The 21526-nt window shown below is 50.7% G+C and overlaps 1 protein-coding gene across 13 annotated transcripts in view; it reads right to left on the bottom strand.

Moving 5' to 3' along the window:
* BCL11A (BCL11 transcription factor A) overlaps nucleotides 1-21526 on the bottom strand; it is a 102416-nt gene that overhangs the window by 40023 nt on the left and 40867 nt on the right. The window contains exon 1 of one of the 13 annotated variants that reach the window (XM_072768467.1): nucleotides 5974-6007. The exons of the other annotated variants lie outside the window; for them this stretch is intronic. The gene's annotated coding sequence lies outside the window, so the exon portion shown is untranslated. Of the gene's footprint in view, nucleotides 1-5973; nucleotides 6008-21526 lie in introns of those variants that run through there. 13 annotated transcript variants of the gene reach the window in all.

Here is a 21526-nt window from a genome sequence, read left to right on the forward strand (position 1 = left end):
CTGCTGCCCGGTGCTGTGGACAGCAGAGAGCCAGGGGAGGAAATGAAGATTCACCCTCTTTGCCCCTCCTCTACTGTCCTCAGCTGCAACAGGGTAGGGCTGGGAGATAATGGGTGAACAGGAAGCAGAAGGATCCACGAAGGTGTTAATAAAGCCTACAACAGGAGCCACAATGGCTCCAGGTAGTGGCAGGAGCAGATTAAGGGAAGACATAGAAAATGGGGTGGGGAGTGGACAAGAGGGGGCAGCCATCTTAGACAACAACTCAAGAAGAAACAGCTGAAGAGAACAACAAAGGCTGCTGCTGGCAATAAACTGAGAAAGAGAAAATGAAGCCCCGTAGGAGTGATGCATGCCTACATTACTCGACACCTGTGCAAATCCTTATTCCTGGGGCAATAGATCTGTTAGCTAAATACACCGAGGAAGTGTGAGGTGGGGAGATGGTGGTGCTAACAGAATGGCATGGGATGGTGGAAGACATGGGGCCAGGACTGGGAGTCCTGGCTCCTGATCTGTGCATTGTCACTACTTGGCCAGGTGACCATGCCTGGCCTCGTCACCTCTCTGGAAACTCAGTCACCACACTGTAAACAAGGAAGTTGGAATAAATGATCACTAATTCTTTAACGACTTATCAATCTCATGCCATATTTGCAAAGATGGGGGTATGGGAAGAGGAGAGTGAAAGTGGTCCTCACTGAGAAGAAATATTGAAAGGGAGGAGAAAGTGTCCATTGCAGCTACCTAACCTCCACTGACTGGAAAAGTCAGACTTGGGAAGACAGATGCTGGTTCTGTGATGGCAAATAATTCCTGGCTCATGGTGTCACACCACCATACTTCATTTCTTCATCTAGAACAAAAAAATAACTCATCTGAAAAATGGGAATAATAATAGTATCTGTTTCATAGAGTTTCCATGAACATAAGTTAATAAAATGAGTAAACTTGATGAGTAAGTTAAAGTACTTAGAGTAAGTGCTCTGTGAAATAAGACACATCCTCCTGATATTTATTGGTTACACCTCAGCAGAAATGAGGTCATCAGCCCCTTTCCCAAGAGTAATAGAAAGGGAAGAGGGAGAGAACAGAGGAAACGATGTGGGGCTTGGGAGGGAGTCATTTGGGAACACAGAGTAGCTGGAACCTCATAGGTGCCTATACACGGATGGACAGACAGACATGAAAAATGAATGGATGGTGACTAGGTGGGAGAATGTAGATGGGGGGGGCGCTTAACCTCCTTTACAATTTTAGGAAAGAGGATCCAGTCCATGTGGCAATGTGTACAAACAATTTTACTCCCGTCAAGAAATACGATCTAACTTTGCACCAAGAGTCTTCTGAAAGAGGCCACCTGAGCAAACAGCCACAGACCAGGAGACCTACCACGCCTCTTCCACCCCACCCTTACCCACCTCCCCCCACCCCAGTTGGAGGCCAAACCCTTCCTTTGGGGCCTTTGATAAAAGCAACTGTTAGCTTGCACCAGACCAATTCTTACAGTTGTGTTGACCCTGGTGCGCTCGAAGAGTGGATGCCGTATTGCTTTTCTGGTCAATGTTGGGACTACCCTGCCCTGGCATCAGCTACCTGCACTTACGCATGCACCTGGAGCTCGCCAGTTCTGTATCTCTTTCCAGCCATATCACTCCGATAACTTCCAAGCCCTGCGTAGCTTCCTTTCTTCTCACAGCAGTGGCTCCTCCATCAGTACCTCAGAGGAGAACCCGTGAGACATGACTCTGGTTGGGCCAGTGGAAGCAGTCAAGTTGTCTCCCAGGTTGGGGTGGGACATTATGTGTCTGATACGGCTCCTGTGGTTTGAGACTCTGGGACTTACCTCAAAGTCAAAATGTTTCAAAGGGACCTGCAACTGGCACATATCCAGAAAAGATGCTTGGCGAGCCCCAATTCCCTTCCTGCCCGGAACAGGCGATTCACTACTCTCCCAACCCAAATCCCTGCCACTATGGGAGCCCGGGGCAGAGGTCGCACACTGCATGCTCCAGGCTCTAAATGGTACTACCATTGCTCTGAGAGTCTCATCACAAGGACATTTTCTTTCCTTTTAGAGTATTTTCTTAAACACCTAAGAAACATACTACAGATCTGGGAAAGATTGTCAGAAAAGGGAGGAACGAACTACAGAAGGGGGCCAGGGCCACCCTCATCTGTGAAAGCGTCATTGAAGATGAAGGCTTTTAGGACATGACATCATGACATCCCCGAATACTAGGACCATGGCGGGTCCCTGGAAGCCGGGAAAACAGATTATGACCTCTACGGTGCAAGTCCAATAAACCCACTCAGAGAATGCCTTGCCCGGCAAAGGTGGTGCGGGCTGCCACACACGGGGGAAAGGGCAAGAGCTGACCATCCCAGAGGTGTTACTAAAGGGGCATGTGGCTAGTCCTGTGACGCAGGTGTCCCGGCCACAACCACTTCCCAGGCAGAGACCGAGTTGGTGCTGGCCATCTGACGACAGGCCTGCTGTTGTCCTCCGGTCGGCCCCGCACACGCGGCCAGAGTGAACTCAGAGTAGCAGAGTAGCAGCAGGCAGGAGAGCGGCAAGAGAGAAAGAAGACGGCCACTTGCCGCTTGGCCGCTGGTTCAAGACACAGATTTGAGCCAGCTACCTCTTCTGGAAGAGCCTGCTGAGTCCATCTCTCCTCTCTTGCACAACCCTGTCTCCTCACCATCTTCTCACTCCCACTGTCCGGCAGGCACCCGGGCCTTTGTGGAGCGCCAGCCCTGAATGGAATTCCCGGACAGCCAACCCTCTGCACTCCAACTCCATGTGAGCTCTCTCCATGCTCCCTGGAGGAGTCCTAGGCCCACTCCTTCCTCCAACCTCCCTCACCATAGTGCAATAGCAGGAGTCCTGGAAAGCAGCACGTAAACTAAATTTTTATAAAGCAGGGCCCATTTTCCCAACAACAACGGTAAGAGATGAATAAACACAACTTGGCACTTGATTTCTGCCTTCATGACAGTGTCTTCCCAGCTACTGCACCAGAGGTGTCTGCTTCCAGAGCGACTGTAAGTTCTCGGAGGGAAGGAAGCATGCTCCCTACTTCTCTCCCAGCACTGAGGGCACGGAGTGCTTAGGAGACACCAGTCGGCCAGTAGATTCTAATCCTCTTTAATTAGCATCTCTAAGCTAGGGCGAGGAGTCCATTTCCTTGCAGCCTTCCTTTTTTCTCTACCGAAGTCCTGCCCTGGAGTAGTTAATGGCCTGTAAACACTCACTCTCTGCAGAAACATCCCACTGCAAAGAATACCACGGTGGATACTTTTGTAAAGTGAGAAAAAGAAATCTTCTGTAAGAAGTGTCACCTTTTCCTGCTCCATCTGACAAATTCAGATTTTTCACAGTATAGATAACTAGCATTCAAGGCTCCAGAAGCTCTCCTCAAGTCACATCCTAGAAACTAGCCCTCAATTTAGTAAGCCAGGGGAATATCAGCAAGTTTTGACATCTAGACTCAAACACCAGCTCTTGAGTTGAATTGGAATGTTCCCAATAAACAAATTCATGGCCTCTAAAATCAGGAATCAGCTAGAAACTTGGTCAGTTACCACCTACCTCCTGGGCAGGGTAATGATAATGGCCACGACAGTGATGATGATGAGATGATGACGACGGCTTCCACTGAATGGCACTTTGCAGCTTATGGAGCAATTGAATGTACTTTACTTCCTTTGAAGGCCTTCCAGACCAGTCTTCTGCTGGTCTTTCCCCTTTCCACGCACTACCACCCTATCCTCAACACACATTTCCCCCAGAGGACTCTGTGGCCTCTTTTGTCCCCTCTCTCCCTTTGCCAGTGACAAGAGAATTGCTCACAAGGGTCCTGTTCTCCATCCTAAACGAAACCACTTCAACAGCTGAGGGCCATCGTGAGAACCCACAAAGGTGTGGGTGTTGCAGACTGCTGGACGCCAAAGCTGACAGGCCCAAGGAGGTGAGGGACTGGGACCCCCAGGGCAGCCCCTGGAGACCTGGGTCTGGCTGGTCTTTGGGAAAGGACACTGTCCTGAGAAAGGCGGGGGGAGTCAAAAGTCCCTGAAGGAGGGGGCATTGGGTCAGACTCTGCGCAAGAAGGGCCCCTGGGGAGATGGGTGTGTGGTTCTTCAAGGGGACACCACAGCCCTGCGTGCAGAGGTGGGGAGTGGAGATAATGCCCACAGTGATAACCAGCAGGGCCCTGGCAGATGAGACCCTGGACACTGCGGGCTGGGCACAGCCTCAGGGCATGTGGCAGGGTGCTCCGAGGAGCTCCCCTCCCCACGGTGACCCCTATCAGTGCCGACCAAGCACACAAGATGCGCACCCGGGCTGGGCTGGACACGGGGGTCCCTCCAAGGGTGCAGGCTGCGCATGGAGGACACGGGGAGGGACAGCCTCCAGGCCTTGCACCGTCCTGATACCAGGAAGGCGCCACGAAGCCCCAGGCTCTCCTACGCCCCCTTCCCCTAGAAGTGGCCTGGCACATTCATAACACAGCCGCCTCTGGCACCCGCACGGCGCTTCAAATTTCAGTAGCCCACAGGCTTACTGTGCTGAAGAGGAATGAGCAGGGGTGATCTGACCCCCCCCCCCCCCATCTGCCACCTGTGTGTATGACCAGGAAGGCGAGAGAGGGAAAAGGCCAACGGGAGACAAGGAGGCCAGATGCCAGTGGGGCCGCAGAGGTCATCTTTGGGCCCAGGGCTGACCTGGCCCTGCCCTATTGTTGGCCAGGCTGCTGATTCTCAGAAGAGCCTAGAGATTTTGTCACTAAGGGAAGCCTCTCGAATTTATGTCCCAACACGTATGTACCTTCCACATAGATTTGAGTCACCAATAAACCCCGATCAAACTCAGATGGTTGGCCAACGCATGCAGAAACTACATTTCTTTAACGGAACAGGAAGCAGGTAGGGTGAGGGATGGGAGGCAGGGGCAGCCTGTGTTCCCCATTTTTCCCTTCCTCTGACTCTCTCTGAAAATGGGCAATAAAGGGAAGAACACTACTGCGACAAACCCATTTACCTTCACCTCTTCTGGGAGAGGATCCTGAGGCCTGTCCCCTGGGACTCAGTTTCCCAGGGCTGCCATTGTCCTCTCCCACCTGTGGCCCCAAGCCCATGAGCTGGAGAACAGTGTGTGGCCACAGAGGGTGTGGGAGCGGGGGAAGCAGGGGCCAGACGCTGCACAAGGCCAGCGGACGGTGCCCTCCAGGGCTGAGGCCTTCCAGAACAATCCCCACTGGGGAAGACACACATTCCTTAAGGCCTCGGAGAGAGAGCCAAGCGGAACATTTCTTCCCAGTGGACAGGAAAGTTAATTATCCCCATTTTACAGATAAGGAGCCCGAGGCTCAACAGAGTCTATCAACTGGTTTCTGGGCCCCCAGCCAGCGGGTGAACCAACTCCGATACACCTGGCTGTCAGGCCCAAACTCCTGCAAAACGCGGCCTTCTGAAGACGATACTTGCCAACCACCCTGACCTACTCACCAGCCCCAGGTACGGGTGTCCCAGAGCCACGGGGACGGCTAGGTCCCCCAGACTGAAGCGCGGACTACAGTGAGGAAGAGCAGAAAGCCATTAGGATTTTTTTTTTTTTTTTTTAAGCAGAGGGTATTACTGTTGGTTGCCAAGGTAGGTTCAAAAGTAGATCAGGAATGAAAGGAGACATGAGAAGCAGGGCGATCTGGGAAAGTACGCGTCAGATGCGAGCACATGGCAAGGGAGGTCCTGTACCTCCAAAGGGGTCAACGGGGTCAACGGGGTAGCTCCTGTGACCCGGCTCGCTGGCAGCCCTGGGGAAGGAGGCACCCCAGCTCTCCCTCCTCTTCCCAAGCCCACACCCCAAGACTCCCAGACCCCACTGGCCGCCCACACACGCTCCAGGCGGGCTGGCCGCCAACCCGACTCCTCCCCGGCAGCCAGCCCGGGCCAGCCCCCCGCCGGGGCACCCACCCCATTGCCAGGCCGCTTGCTGGGGAGCTGCCTGTGTCTCCTCTCCGGTCTGCTGCGGCTCCCCTTGCTCCTTCTCCTCCTTCGGTCCTCTGCCCGGGCCTGCCTGGGGCCGCCTGCCAGGGCGACTGCATGTTGGGGCCATGCCCAGGGCGCTGGGGATGGGGGGGCTCCCACAGTCCTGCTTCTAGGCCCAGGATGGGAAACCCAGAGGCCCGGCAGGGTCTGGTGCTGGAGAGGCGGCCTGGGGACTAGAGCTCCCCAAGTCCAGCGGGGGCGGGGGGGCAGGTGGGGCTCCCTGGGACCAGCTCCTTCAGGCAGGGCGCCTCTGAACCGCACCCCTGCGGGCTGACAGGCCTTCCGAGCAGGGTGGGGGGGTGGGGCAGCCGCGGCCTGGCCAGGAGTAATCCCTGGCGGGGAGGACACCGGGCGGGCAGCCTCCCGAGGGCCAGGCAGGCAGGCTCTGTGGGAGGGCAACACGGAGGGGGAGGCCCTGTGAACGGTGGGGGAAGAGGGGCAAGGATTCAGGGCAGCCCGCTCCTCCCCACCCCTCGGGACCAAGTCCACCTTCAGAGGCAGTCCAGGCCTAAGGCTGGGGGCCTGGAATGTCAGCCCTGAGCTAACAGCGGGGCACGGGGGTTCAAGCTCTGGTGGGTCAGAGGGGGAGCACTCGGGATCCCAGGCCTAGGGAGATGAAGACTCCAGAACCTTCATCTCCCATCCCTTCCTGGCTGTGCAACCTAGAGCAGCCCTTTTAAGGTCCTGAGCCTCAGTCTGTCCATCAGTAAAATGGGTCTGACTATACTGCATTGCCAGCCTCCAAGGCCGGGGGCGGGGGGGAGGGGAGGGGAGGGGAAGGCAGGGGGCAGAGTGTGCTGCATATTTTCACCATAAACACTGGGCTAGCAAATGTTTTCTCCCCATAACTAATTGGCCGTAAGGCAATTCTTGCCATTTAAAAGATAAAATCACAAAAAAAATAAAAAAGCGACATTCATTTAGAAGGACATAATGAAACATGAAAAATGAATAACAAAATTACAAAGACTTTATTGCAAAATACAAAATATTCGCATACATTCAAAATGGATAGTGTCGATTCATGGCAATACGGTGCAAATAACTGATTTTATTTTGTGGATTGCACCTAAACATTGGTCTTCAAAGTCTTTCATTCATACGTATCATACATATTTTTGCTTGTTGATTCATCTTGTTCACCAACCCACTTCTTCTTTTCTTGCTAAATTTTCTTCCTTCATTAAGAGAGGCATCCGTTTCCAAATACTAGGATGTTTATCTGTAACTGGCTTTGTACTGAATTGGGAAAGCCTCTACACTGCTGTGTGTTCTTGGCATATTGTCACTTGTTGGTTGATAGTTATTCCAAAGTCCTATGGGAAATATGGGTTCAAAACTCTACGCCACCATATAGACCATTATGAGAGCTAAGATTTACATCATATAAAAATGGGAGGACTGCCTCAATGAAGAAATGAAACCAAACTGTCAACCAGTTATTTTTTTTTTTACCTTTTATGGCAAAACTGCCTTAGGGCCAATTAGTTATGCAGCAAAAATGCATATATCTATGGTGAAGATGTTTATGGTGAAATTACCTACGAAAAAATATAGCGTCTGGGGCTCAGCAGCTGCTGGAGCTTGGTAACCTAGCAGAGTGGGCTCACAAGCACTTCCGGGGCTCCACGTCCTCGTGTGAGCCACGGGGAGAACCTGTGCTCCTCGGCCCAGTCACGGTTGACTGAATCAACAGCAGTGGTCTCCAAGCACCACATGAGTCCCTCTCCCACAAGACGCCCTTGGCGCATCTTCCAAAACAAGACCTGTTTCTGGAAAAATGTCAGGTGACCATCCAGTCTTGCACTGACTTACATCACTGTTCTGGAAATTCTTCCTTCTTTCTGCCTGAAATTCAATGGCAGCCAAGTTCATTCATTCGTTCCACACGTGTATTGTGAGTGGCAGGGAGAACAAAATGAAATTAGCCTCATTCCTTGCCCTCAAGGAGCTCACAGTCTAGCGCCTCTAATCCTCAGTCATCTGTAAACTGACATGTAAGTGTCCCACGAAGCCATGGATACTTTGGGGAAACGGACGCTTTTATAGGATTAGCCACTTGCAAGTGGTTTAGATAAAGTGCTCTTTCCAGGTGCTCACCTGAAGAGATGAAGGCCTTCCAAAATACTATATCCCCTTCGTAATTACAGCAATGGGCTCACCTCACATGAAAATTTAAGCAAGGGGAGCAGAAAGACACACTCTGAGAAGTTACGCCAGCCTCCTTGCATTCCAGAATGGCCTCTGCTGGTTATTTGACCAGTGAATGATGGAATGGGGTAATGGCACGGTTCTTCCTACAAAACTTGTGTTGCACTAGGTGAAATCCCAGACTAACAGGGTTTCAGGGAGGAAAGGCCAGATCAAAAATAAGCCTCACTCCTCGGAGAAGCTTTACCACCAGAAGTCCTAGAAAACTGACAGCTTTGCGTGTTGTAACAACACAACTCAAGACTATCAGAATCATATAAATATTGGTACAGATACTTATGAGAGCAACAATCAGATATTGGGTCCCTCCAAGTGAGCTGACGTGCTTACGGTTTATTGTCCCAATCTGCGAAAGTTGGTGTAACAAAGCACCACACAGCAGATCTGCTGCGTTCCAAAGTCAGGGAGTAGGTAAATAGTGCAAACGCGCTGGCTTCCCTCCCTGGCTCTCTTCTATGGGCTGTGAGCAATCGGAAAAATAAACCATCGGAAAAAGTCTCAGCCTAATAAAATTACAGACAGACTAACTTCTTCGTGGAATTCAAAAGGGTAGCACAGTGGGTTCCTGCGAGCACATATTTGCACTCTGCCCTCACACACTCTGCACCCACAACTCCCAGATCTCAGGTATTGCTCCGGAACTCCCCAGGTGGCTCCCTCCCCTTATCTTCCTCCTACATCAAAAAGCATTATTCACATCCAATCCCATGGTTTCTTATATTAAAATATGCGTTTAAGAAATAACAATTTTTAAAAATTTAGCTCTGATCATGGTAATAGAGTAGAGCAGAAGCACTCAACTGGTCACCAGAAGACATAAATTCTAGTCCTGTCACTAAGAAGCTATGTGACCAGTTGGAGGCACATAATCTCTATGAGAGTCAAGTTTCTCATGGGTCAAATGAGATGGGGGTGGTGGTGGCAGGGACAGGGTGAGCAAGAAACAGAGAGAACATTGGTCCACTCCAGAACAGTGAGGCTTGTTGCTTACTCTCTTCCAACACCCACCTGTCTTTAAGGGCCCAGAGCCCATCTAGGGTAGACTGCTACTTGCTTGGAGCAAAACCAATGTGTCTGTCATGTTAATATGCATGGAATGTGTTGAAATAAGGATCAAAGCTAGTCACGAAGGTATCTGTGGGGAAGGGAGCAGACCCAGATCCACTCACTACATTTGCCTCAGGGGTGGGAGCAGGGTGGGGGCCACCTCCTCTAAACTGGGTCACCCCCAGGCCCAGGAGGGAGAGGCCACATCGCCCTGAGCATGTTGAGCCCATTCAAAGCCTTGGCAGTCTCCAAGCAGCTGGAAGGACAGACCGAGGTCCAGCCAGAAGAACCAAGAGAGAAAAGGGGGGAAGTTGCAAAGGAACCCCAATCCTCCCAGGATTCTGACCTCTTATTAAAACCTTTACTCCCAACACGCACTCCGGCCTGGGTGGCCATTTGAGGACCCAGACATCTCCCTGGGAGACAACCGCCTCTGAGCTTCCTCTGAGCCGCCATAACAACTGCCCTTGCACCTTCTCCCCCATCTGTTTCCAGGACAGAGCAGAAGCCTCCCACCTACTGCGTAGACGTCCCATGCACTGCCCAAGGCTGCAGAGGCCTGTCCTAGCTCCCACTCCAGTGGCTGTTTCAGGGTTTACGGCTATCTTCCCCACCCAGCAGTTCCCACCCAGCTCTGAAAGACTTCATCAAACACCCAGTGGCTCTGCCAGGGAAATCTGACATTTTCTAAGGACTCAGTTATCCTGTCCAGAAGATCTGGGAAACGAAATACAAACCCAGCACCCATTGAGAGGGATTTTGGATCTTTCATGAGAGTTTATTCTTTTTGCAAAGTTCTTAAAATTAACAGTAATTTGTATTTATTGAAATCTCTTTCTCAAGTGTTTATTGATTCAAAAAAAAGAGAAAGAAATAAAGAAGGAAGGAAAGAAAGAAAGAAGAAAAAGAAAGAAACAAAGAAGAAAGAAAGAAAGAAAGAAAGAAAGAAAGAAAGAAAGAAAGAAAGAAAAAAATGAAATGAAAGACAGTGAGTGAAAGGCCCAACAAGAGCAAAACCCCACACTTGCCACTGCCGACTGGACGCATTCATGGCTTCGGGTGGCGCATTCTAAGAACTCTGAAGAGCATCATTCTGCCTGCACCGCCCCTGGGCCACAGGGCTCTGGTCTCCTCTTCCACTCACACTTGCCAGGCAGAAATCCTCACATAAAACAGAGATGCCCACGGAGCCTTCACACCAGTGAAACAGGGCCTGGGGCTCCCACCGCACTGCGGCTTCCCCGGCGTCCCACACAGCTGCTGCCCGCTGGCCCTCGTGCAGGAATGAGGATGAAGCCTTCCAGAGCTGTGTCTGGACCACCCTTCCCTTTCTAAATTACCTCAGGGCTTCACCCAGCTTGAAGACAGAGGAGGCCACCAGTCTGAATACTGGAATATTACCCACATTTGAACCTTCCTCCCTGCCCGCCTGCTTTCCCAAACAGGAAGGTGTAAGTCAACTTCTAACTACCTGCGGCTTTTACATCTACCCTAATGTTCTCCTTTGCGCTGGGAGCTCAGCATCCTGGAACCCAGGAAAAAGTCAAGTGAAACCAAATGCAAACGGAAGACCAAGTGTGCTGAAACAACCGGCTCCGTGTCCGTCTCCCCTAAACCCTCCTCTCCCGAGCCTTCCCTCGGCATTGCAGTGAGTCAGGCGTAAGCCGAAGAAACAGGTACTGCTGCTCACCAGGAACTGCACCTGGGGTATTTACTGAGAAGCTTCTCCAAGTTAACATTTTCCCTGGTGCTTAGGGGCTATGGCAATAAATTCTGGAAATATACAGAAAGGCTGAATGTCAGGCACACTTCTGCCCCTGCAAACCCTCAAAGATCATACTAATTCCCATCACCTGCCTCCCCTAACAGTGAGCACTCCCACCGACGTCCCTGCTCCCAACTGTTCAAACAGACCTGCCACCAAAAAGCAGCCTTCTGCAAGCCCCGACTGTCTGCCCCGTGGGCGGGCTGTGGAACGGACGGAGGCCAGGAGGGAGGAGTCCTGGCCCTAAGTCTATCCCGTAGCTGTGTAAGACCAGACATGCCCTTTACCCTCTCTGGGCTTCACACACCACCTCCCTTGCCTCTTCACAAGTTTACCCATGAGGTAAGGCTCACATCTGACAATGCTCATCAGAGGGCTTCTTCAAGAACCATGTAAACATACTGTGATTTTATTTCTATTCTCATTCTTAAGAGCACAGTGGATGTTTGAAAGGGATGGGTCTAATTTTTCATAAACCGAAAAAGCTAGAGGGCTGGCAAGAAAGGAAGGAACAGATACTGAGAAATCCCTTCAAGGTCATCCTTTGGAACCCCATTCTTCCAGATTCTTCCAAATGCCTACTGCGATAATAACAGCCCCAAAAGAACACACCTCTTTGTCAGGACTTGTACGTGAAATGTGTCAGAGCAGCTGTCAACTTGGGGAAAATCACTCATCAGGTAGTCAACCAAGTGCGGCTGCTTTCAGTTGGGACAACCACGGCATCTGCAGCCGGGGATGAGAGCTCACCTGTCCTACCCGTGGGGGCTAGACCCGCTCTCGTTTACCTTCTTGTCCCAACCAGCAGGCCTCCTTCCCCTCCAAGGCACAGCTGCCCACCCTTCCTTCCAGCTTCCCCAGCCCTCTTTCAGTGGACCTTCTGGCCACCAAAGCAAGAGTATTTTGAAATCATGAGCCCTCCCACCCACCTCCACCACCCAGAGGCAAGGGAACCAAAGCGGCCACCCTGTGACTAGGAGGGCAATCCTCCACCTGGGTCTTTAATTTTAGATGAAGTCACTCATGGCTGGCTCCCAAGGGGAAGGGCCAACTATAGATACAGCCAGGAACAAATCCACCTGAAGGGCGGGGGGGGGGAGTACCCCTAAAAACCACAGTGGGCAGGAAAATCCACATCGAGAGAACACCCGGGAGCCACGGCAGACCCACCTGGTTGGTCTCCCAGACGCTGCGAGGGAGGCACAGTGGCATTTGCTAAATAACCCGCGTCGGGCGCTGCAGGGTTCGGGCCACCACGCCAGGCTCCGCAGCCCGGTGGAACCAGATGGCGTCAGAAGACAATGCATTACTCATAGGCACAGAATCTGCTGTTAGCTCACCTAAATATCCCTTTTTGCGAGCCGTCACTTGACACCCACCACGCTAAATCACGGAGAGGTGGGAAGGGACACCCGGCCCCAAAGAACTTGTCATATTACCCAAATGCCCACTCTCCTATTTTGTCCAAGGGCACTGAGGGAAGGTGGCGGACTGGGGCCTGGGGCTCTGGACCCCTCATTTAGCTCCCCCTGCGTGGGAGGAAGCCCCTTCCCAGGCACGGGCCGTGGGCTGCCGCGCCCCACCTCGCGGCCTGGGCTCTCCTGCCAGCTGCTCCCCCCACCCCCCAGCCTGTAAAACCCCCTGGATCCCTGACACAGCCTTCCTCGGATTCCGGGCAGAGCAGGTGTGGAGCGCCACGGAGATAAGCCCAGGTGTGCCAAGCCTCGACCCTCCAGGGTGACAAAGGCCTCACTAGACTGTGCCTTGTCTTCTCAGGCTCAGCGAGCCAGCCCGAGCTGGCGAGCGGCCACCAGGAAAGCCCTGGCTGTACAAACACACCCAAGTGCCTTTGTCATCTCTGCTCGGAGGCCTAATGCTACAGGCAGCCCACGAAGGAAATGGCCATGCCCAGCAGCCTCCAAAACTGCGAGGGCAGCATTTACCAGCGAGGACAGAGCCCCTCACATTTCCTTCTAAAAGCCTGATATATATCCATTTTTCTGTCAGCAACCTCAAATAATGTCTATAATGCTGAGATTTATACACGTGCGCTTACAAATGTTATCTCGTTATGGCCTCTGCAAAACTACCTTTCCACCTAAACATTCAATTAATGTAATTAAATTGCTACCCGATAGCATTATCTAATTTAACTTGGGATCCAAACTATTGAAAAGCATGTGCCTTTTCGCACCCTGACTGGTAAGGCACGTGATGAACAGAGCTATAAACATGTTGGCATAACCGAGCGGTTCAAAAATAAATTAGCAAACTATAAAAATAAACAGTTACATACATATGTACTCAATTATGAACTAACTCTAATTTTTGTTCTGAAATACTGTCTTTGACCTTAGTCATAAACAAGCACTATTAAAAAAACATAATATCTCAACAGACAGGAGGCCAAGGATTAAATGCTCTTCTAGTTGAGCAGAATGCAAAACAAGGCACCAAGAAGAAGGAAGGAAGGAAGGAAGGAAGGAAGGAAGGAAGGAAGGAAGGAAGGAAGGAAAGAAGGAAGGAAGGAAAGAAGGAAGGAAGGAAGGCAGGCAGGCGGAACGGAAGGAGGGAGGGAGGGAGGAAGGAAGGAAGGAAGGAAGGAAGGAAGGAAGGAAGGAAGGGGCCTGTCTTGCTTGAAAAGCTCAAAAAATGCCTACAAAACATACAAAGACTGCTGTTCTCTTGTTGATATGAAGCTACTTCTGTTTGAGCCAGAAAAGTTAAAACCTGGTGAAGTGCTTTTGCATTTTCAGATGTTTGGGAGTCTCTCAAGAAAAGAGGGCAAGCAAGGGGAAGCAGGGTTTCCAAACGCAGCTGTTTCAACAGCTCTAGGTCTGCATAACAGTCTCTGCTGTACGGGGCGGCCTCCCCACCTGAACTAAGCTTGCTGTCCTAAGTCTGCTACTGCCTCTAAGTCCTGAGCTTTTCTAAGACATATGGCAGAAATGTGGAAATTGTCTTCCAAATAGCACGAGACAGAAAAGGGGGGTGGAAGGGGGAAGGAAGAAGCAGAATCAAGCTGTTGAAACTGTATACAGGACACGTTTTCACACTAATCCAGTGCTCCTGTAACAAAGGACAGCATACTATGGGATAATTACTATGGATTATTATTACTGTTTCTAAAGCAAAAGAACAAAAAAAAATTCACAAAAGACATATTACACACGCAGATTTCTAAAGCTTTAAAATCATATGGTCTTCGGTGTTAGTTCCTATGGGGTTACGGGTAATGCCCTCACTGAGCAGGGCAGATGCAAACACAAAAAAGAAATCACAATAAACCTGAAATTCTCTCCTGTCATGGTGCTTACTGTCCTTTATTTCACAAACAAAAGTAGTTGAGCAACAGCTAAGTACTTATTCATCTCAAAGAGCCAACCCAACATGCTGACTGCCCTAGGGTTGTCTACCCGCCTCCCCACAATCCAAACAACAACCACCAAAAATTACATAAATAAAAAATAGGAGGAAACTCAAACTCAGCCATACTTGTTTTAGAATGTGGCAGACAAGGCATGATGTGAAAGAGGTGCCAGAGAAAAGCTTCTTGGGGACACAGAATTATGCCCCAGGCCATTCTCCCTGTGGTAGTGAGAGGGGCCAACAGGGCAGCCCAGCCACGGAGTCTGAGGTTTTCAAAAACAAGGAGGTTGCCAGCTGCTGCGAGACAAACATCCCCAAGACACATTTTTAAAGGAATGCAGTCATAAGTTTATGGAACAGCTAATGTGCAGCCGTGCTGGACCCTTCCTTTTCTGAAGGGGACATTGTTCTCCTCTGGATGGGAAGGATATGCCTGGCGGACAAAGGAGCTCAGGCACCTCAGCAAACTGGTCAAGGGCTGGTCAAGGGGCGTAGCTGGGAGAAGGAAAATGTCAGGAACCCATCCTGGCTTGGACTGGGAAAGGCTGGTGCTTACCTATCTGGGACCACGGGGAAGGCTGGAGATCTTTGGATTTCCCCTAGGGCCTCTTTCACAACAGGCTGGACCTTTAAGCTGGCAGCCTAGACTTTTCTGTGGGCTCTCCCTTGGGCCACCGCAGATTCCAGAATAATTTGTTCTACATGTGGCGAAGCCAGCACCACGGAAGAGATAAAGAGAAAAATAAGGCCTACCTCGATGGATGTTAAACTCATGCTCTAAACACTGCTACTGAAGTCTTTTGAGACTTGAGGGCAGAGATGTGCCTCCTACGATAAGGAGCCTGGTGCTAGCAAGATGCTCACCTGTGGGCCCAAAAGCCTAGAAACCTCCCCACCCCCACCCCAAGCAAAGATGGCTCGGATAAAAATGCTCACTTTTATCAAACTCCTAACATTGCCAGCTTTTGTTCTAAAGATTCAAGCTGAGGTCAGTGCAAGAAAGCAATCTGTTTGATTCAGGTCCTTGCAAATTACCCCCAAATAATTCACTTGGTCTCAGCTTTGGCTGGCTTGGGTGTAATAAGAATTCCAAGAATTATTTTACTTTTCCATTAGAGGGCTCTCCTCTCTCCTTTCAAGGAAAAACACTCTATCTGCCAGCCAACTTCTTTCCAGGAATGGGGAAAGGGAGGAGGAGGACCCATGGAAAGGAGGACAACAGATTTCCATAAGAAATTCCAAAGCTCAGGCTGAGTGGCAGATCTGGGTACAGCAAAGCCACAGAGAAATCTTCAGAAAAGGACTCTTTAGAGGTGTAAGACACAGTGGCAGTGGATTCCTGGTAATTCTCCAGCACCTGGAGGGGGTGAAGCCCAGGGAAAGATGCGGCTTCTATACCCATTCCCAAATCCCACCGTTCACCAGCAGCCCCTGATGATTTACCTGAGCTCTGAGAAAACAAGCTGAGGAAAAGAAATGCAAGACACAAAGCACATATTTCTGAGTCAAAAGATCAAGTTGTCTTTGGTAGCTAACGAACAAAAGAGAAAGAAACTGAATAAAACAGCTCAAAAAAAGCACCTTTTCTAAACCACTACAAGTCAGAGCTTGACCTAAGCCACCGCAGCCACCAGCAGTCTACTAGAGGTCGGTCTCCCAGCTGCCCCCATGAGGGTCGCACTCCCTTCCCGCCCGACCCTCTCCGAGCAGAGCAGTCGAATGGCCACCTGTGGCCCCAAGCAGAAGAGGAAGAGGAACCCCACAGTTTGGACCGAGCACCTCCATCCTCTCAAACACCTCCCAGTGCCTTCCTCATCCCAGTAAACAGCAACTTCATCCTTCCAGTCACCAAGCCAAACACTTAAGGTCCACCCTGACTCCTCTAACTCTCACACCCCAAGTCCAATCTGTCGGTGAATCCTGTTCGTTGTACCTTCAAAACATTTCCAGAATCCAGCCTCCTCTCACACGCCCATCCCCCTGGCCCAAGCTGCCATCATATGGCCTGGATTTTGGCAACAGCCTCCTGAATACTTCTGCCTCACCTCCCCACACGCAAGTCTCAGAAAAAGCAGCCAAAGTGACTTTCTGGAAACCTAAGTCACATGACACCACTCCTCCGGTGGCTTCCATCTCCCTTGGAGTCAAATCGAAGCCAAATCCTCGCAATGGCGGACAAGGCACTGGTCTCCTGTCCCTCGGGCTTCAGCTCCCACCCAACTCCCTTACTCCTTCCACTCGGACTGCAGGGCCCCTTTCTCCTCCTCCAACAACCAAGCAGATTATGCACAAAGTCTCTGCATTTGCTATTCGTTTGGCTCAGAACCCTCTTCCAGAAATCCACATGGCCGATTGTCTCATTCCTTGGAATCTTTTCTTCTCAGTGGGGCTATCCCTAACCATCCTATTTAAAGCGTGCCCACCACACATTCCGTATCCCTCGTCCCCGCCCTATTTTTCTCCCAAGCAGTCTGATCATATTCTGACACACTATATAATTCACATGTTTATTCATTTACTATCTGTCTCCCCAGCTAGAATGGGAGTGCCACAAGGTCAGGGATTTTTGAATGCTTTGATCATCGCTATGTGCTCAACACCAGGAACAGTTCCTGGCACATGGCAAGTGTTCAAAAAATGTGTTGAAAAATGAATGAGGGGACCTCTAGAATCCCAAACTGCCAGGAGGCCACTCAACGCCATATCTGTAAAACCATCAGGCAGCCAGACCTGGGGTCACTTGGGCTTTGGAGTTTGAGTTTCTGCCAAATTCCATTTTCCCCACAGGCCCTGGGGCCCAGAGGGAACCGCGTTTTGCATTATAACATAGAGGGGTCCAACTGGTTTGGGAACGGAAAAAGAATGGTGGGGGGGGTGCTCTCGAGAGAGGCCAGTCAAGACCAAATTGGAGTCTTTTCCCTAAGGCGTAGGAGAAGCCTCCAGAAGGAGAAGCTAAGAGGCTGGGGAGGTGCCCACCACCAACAGCTCTGCAGAGCTCCTCCAGCTCAGTGATCCGCGCGCACGCACACACATTTCGCCACAACCAGCCACATGTCAGGCACACTGAGATGCACATCCTCACACCTGACGCCGCGCCAGCTTCCTCCATAGCATCACTCACCTCCTGTTTGTGCTTTCAGCCTCGCCCTCCTCCTGGTGGGCAGTGGTGTTGGGCAGGGGGGGCATGGGAGAGGGACAAAACTCCTACACCTGAGAGCCCGGGATCAGCCAGGACAGCTAAAGTACCTTTTCCTACCCTGGTGTACATTTTGACAGGTGAATAAATGCTCCCCAGTAGGCAATAACAAGGAGAAGTCTGAATTAAAAGAACTTGCCAATTTGAAAAGTAATGCCATTCTATGTGACTCCACTCTATTCTGTTACCAATAAAACACTTAAAGATGCTATTCATGCAGACATAAAGTGCTAATGGCCACTTGTTAACATGTTTCATAATGCTAATATTTCCCTCTGATTTCCGACAGTTCTTTTTTTCTTCTTTCTTCTTTTTGGGGCTATTTTAAGTTAACAGAGCGCTAATCTGATTTGAAACTGAAGGCTTAAAGAGCTACTCTCTACATAACTGCACTATTAATGACAACCATTGCTTTACATGTTGCACCGTTTCATGAAAACAATCATCACTCAGTCAACGGATTTTTCCAAGCCACAGAAAAGCTGTAATACGTTGAAAATGCAGGAGGCAGAGAAGCAGCTCATAATGTAAGACATTGGTGGGGAGGAGTGTCACTAATTCTTTTCCAAGCTTTGTGCACTTTGTTTCCATGGAGGCAAGAACAGGAGGACCAGTAAAGCCAGCGAGAATTCTTTTCTTTCAGAACAAAACAAACAAACAAATAAATAAGAATATGAGGTGCTTTACTCGCTGCCCCCAACTCACCAAGCTGGCCTTCCAGTAACTGGGACAGGTTTTCAAATGCCAAAGAAACGATATGGCTCAGTGTTTAGTACTAACTGGGCCAAAGATTCAGTAAGTCTTGCTAGGACATACAAGTGTGTCAGTTGACTCCAAAGTGAATATATGTGCAGCAGCCTGGAGGCCACAACTTTAACCAAACAACCTAGAAGGCTAAGAAACACTTGGAGGTGGGCACTGCAAACGAAATTTTGTGCTCACCTTCCCTGGGGAGCTGTCTGAAGAGGAAGCCTGCTTACCTAGGATGCTCTAAAGGGGGCAATTGAGAGGCACCTGGATCCCCACCTATAAATGCTGAGTTGCTAAGGGCAGCTCCTTGACATGTTAGAAAAAGCATGGGTTTGGGACTCAGAAAAACCTATTTGGGTTTGTGACTGAGCTGTGCTAAGTAAGCAGGGTGGCCGGGCCAAGTCACTTGCCCTCTCTTTGCCTGGCTGCACGTCTGGCCATCAGGTATAAGGGATTTGCCCCCCACGCCCACACACACAGCCGTCTCCCAAATGAGGACACTCCATGAGAGGAAATTTGCCCGGTCTTGCTCACTTCTGCACGTCTAGCACCCAACATGGTCTCGGCATAGAGTAAGGGTTCAATAAACACGTGTTGAATAAAAATGAGAGGAGACGGCATCTGCCTCTCCTCTAGGTCCTTGGTCCTATGAAAACAAAAGCCCCGAATAACTCCATGTTGTTTATCTAATTCAAGAGGCTTTGACAATGCAGGCAGCAGGGCGCCCCCACTGCTTGAGATTGGTTCAGTGCCTGGAGAGGTTCACAGTCTGGTGAAGACGGTTTATTTTCTTTCAGTTTCTCAACTATGAGTGACTTCGAAGGAGGGGTAGGAGGACAGGCAGGTTTTACAGCAACACACATCCAAAGTTAAGGAGTACACTTGACCACATTGCCCACCCACATGATATCCTTTTGGATGACACAGGAGAAAGGCGTTTTACCACTTAGCCAGCTCAGAGATGAATTTCACCCAAAAACAGACACCCAGGACACAGCCCACAAGTCACATCTGACCACACCACTGCCTCTGATTACCCCCGAGAGAGGCAGCCTATGGACAGCCCACCAGACAGTCACCTTTTAAGAAGTTTTGGGGATAGTGAGGACCTACCCCCACCAGCACCAAAATCCACAGGCCCCAAAGCCTTTGAAGGGTGCTGAATTTGTCATTTTTTATCCAACACAGCTCTTTGAAATGCTCTCCCCTTGGAGGAGGACCAGAGCAAGGGACTAATTAGGTTTGCAGCACCCCCTACGACACCCCAGTCCCCAATCTGTGCAGTCGACACCACAGACAAAATGTCAGAATATGGGAACAGGAATTTCGTGCTAGGAGTGGCACTAAATGGAGCTCCTGCCCTCAGGACCCAATCCTCAGGGGCACTCAAGGCCAGGCGTTGAGGGAGAAAGATGCTACTTCCCTGCCCTCACTGAGGCTACTCTGCAGAAGCCACTGTCCAGGTGCCCTAAGGCCAAGCACCCGTAGGAGCACCTTCACCCGGGGTGGGTGCTGGCTCTGTCTCTGCTAAGAACTCCTGCTTCCTTCTCGTTGCAGCTTATCTTCAAGTCCTGCCAGGACCTTCCCTGTCTTGTCTTCTCCCTTCTATATCTTACCCCCCCTCCAAAGGGCTGCCGGCCTGCTCCCATCCATAACAGAACCAACTCATCCCTTGGCTGGATGGGAAAAAAAACTGTCTCCTGCCACAACTAATTACTCCCATCACACCTATACCTGGGAAGTTAGAAGTAAGACCCAGCTCTAGAACAGAGCACAGCTGCGCCAACACTAACGAAAGGTCTTGTATTACAAACACCTTGGAGTCCATTGGGCACGAGACCCATTTTCTCAATAGGCCAGCAACTCACTGCCTTCCACAGACAGGCACGTCCATGGAAGAGAACCTTCCTGGCCTTTGGTGAAGACCTGGATTCTAGTTCTCCTATCTCGAATTCCCTAAGTCCACAGTCCAAAATCTCCCAAGAAGGGGTGGCAGAGGAGGAGGGGAGAGAGTTAGGAAGGCAGCCTGGCCTGAGGAAGGCAGGCAGGCAGGTGGGCGGGCTGGCCTGGGCTGGGGCCAAGGCATAGGGACCCCGGGCCACATCAGCCATTTCCTCCCGGATTTCCCAAGAGCACTTCCAGCCAGCAGTGCTCCCCAAGGTTCTCCAGGGGGACGCTTTCGTGCTGGACCACCTCTGGCACCATGAGATAGGTCACAGCTGCCCCGGCCAGTGGTGGGACAGCAGTGCGGAGCCCAGTCCTGATGAGCAACCCACTTCTGGACAGTCCGGGGACTCGGAGAGCAGGCCATCTAAACAATAAACTTAAGTTGGAATTTCTTTTTCTTATGAAAGAAATCAAAGGTGTACAAACAAATCTAGTGGGTCTGGATAACCGTCTTCCCAACACTCCGAGGGCAAGGCACCTCAAGTTAGTGAATTCTATGGATAAGAGAGGATTTCCCTACTCAAATATCAAAGGTCTTGCATATACATACACCAAAAAGAGAGAGAGAGAATCACCATTTAAACCCAACCCAGCAGCAGCCAGCGCTGGCAGGAGGAAAGCAGTACTTACTCCCTTCTGAGCACAGGCTGTGCTCCCTCGGTGTTCTGCTCCCAATTTCCCACACTCCCTGGGTATCCCTAGCTGCCCTCCCTAGGATTTGCCCAGCCCTGAAGAGCCTCCCCGACACCGACTTCCAGGCAAGAAGGAGCAGAGCCAGAAGCAAAAAGCTCGCTGCTTGGTCAAGAGAAAGGGTGTCTGCAAGCGGAGGCCACGAAGACCTCACACCCATCCCAACCCCTCCCTATCTTGTCCACGGGGAGAAAGAGGAAAATAAACTCACCCAGCCTCGGCACCTTGCCCCCACGGGGAGCCATAAAATCCAATGCACAGCCTGGCCTTTCGATTTTCAATCAATCAGCCAGAACAAAGAATAAACTAAACACCAGCTATGAAGCAGCATGATGTGAGGCGTGAAAGTGCGAAAAATAAAACGTGATCCCTGCCTTCAAAAAGGTTATAGTTTTGGCAGCAGGAAATCCTAGCACCCAGAGGCGGCGTGGATACTACTGACGCCCTCTCACTAATCCCAGAGCCACGCTTCCTGCAGGGAGTCAGGCCTTTGCTGGGTCCCC

This window comes from Canis lupus, chromosome 11 (genome assembly GCF_048164855.1).
Source record: "Canis lupus baileyi chromosome 11, mCanLup2.hap1, whole genome shotgun sequence".
NCBI classification, from domain to species: Eukaryota; Metazoa; Chordata; class Mammalia; order Carnivora; family Canidae; genus Canis; species Canis lupus.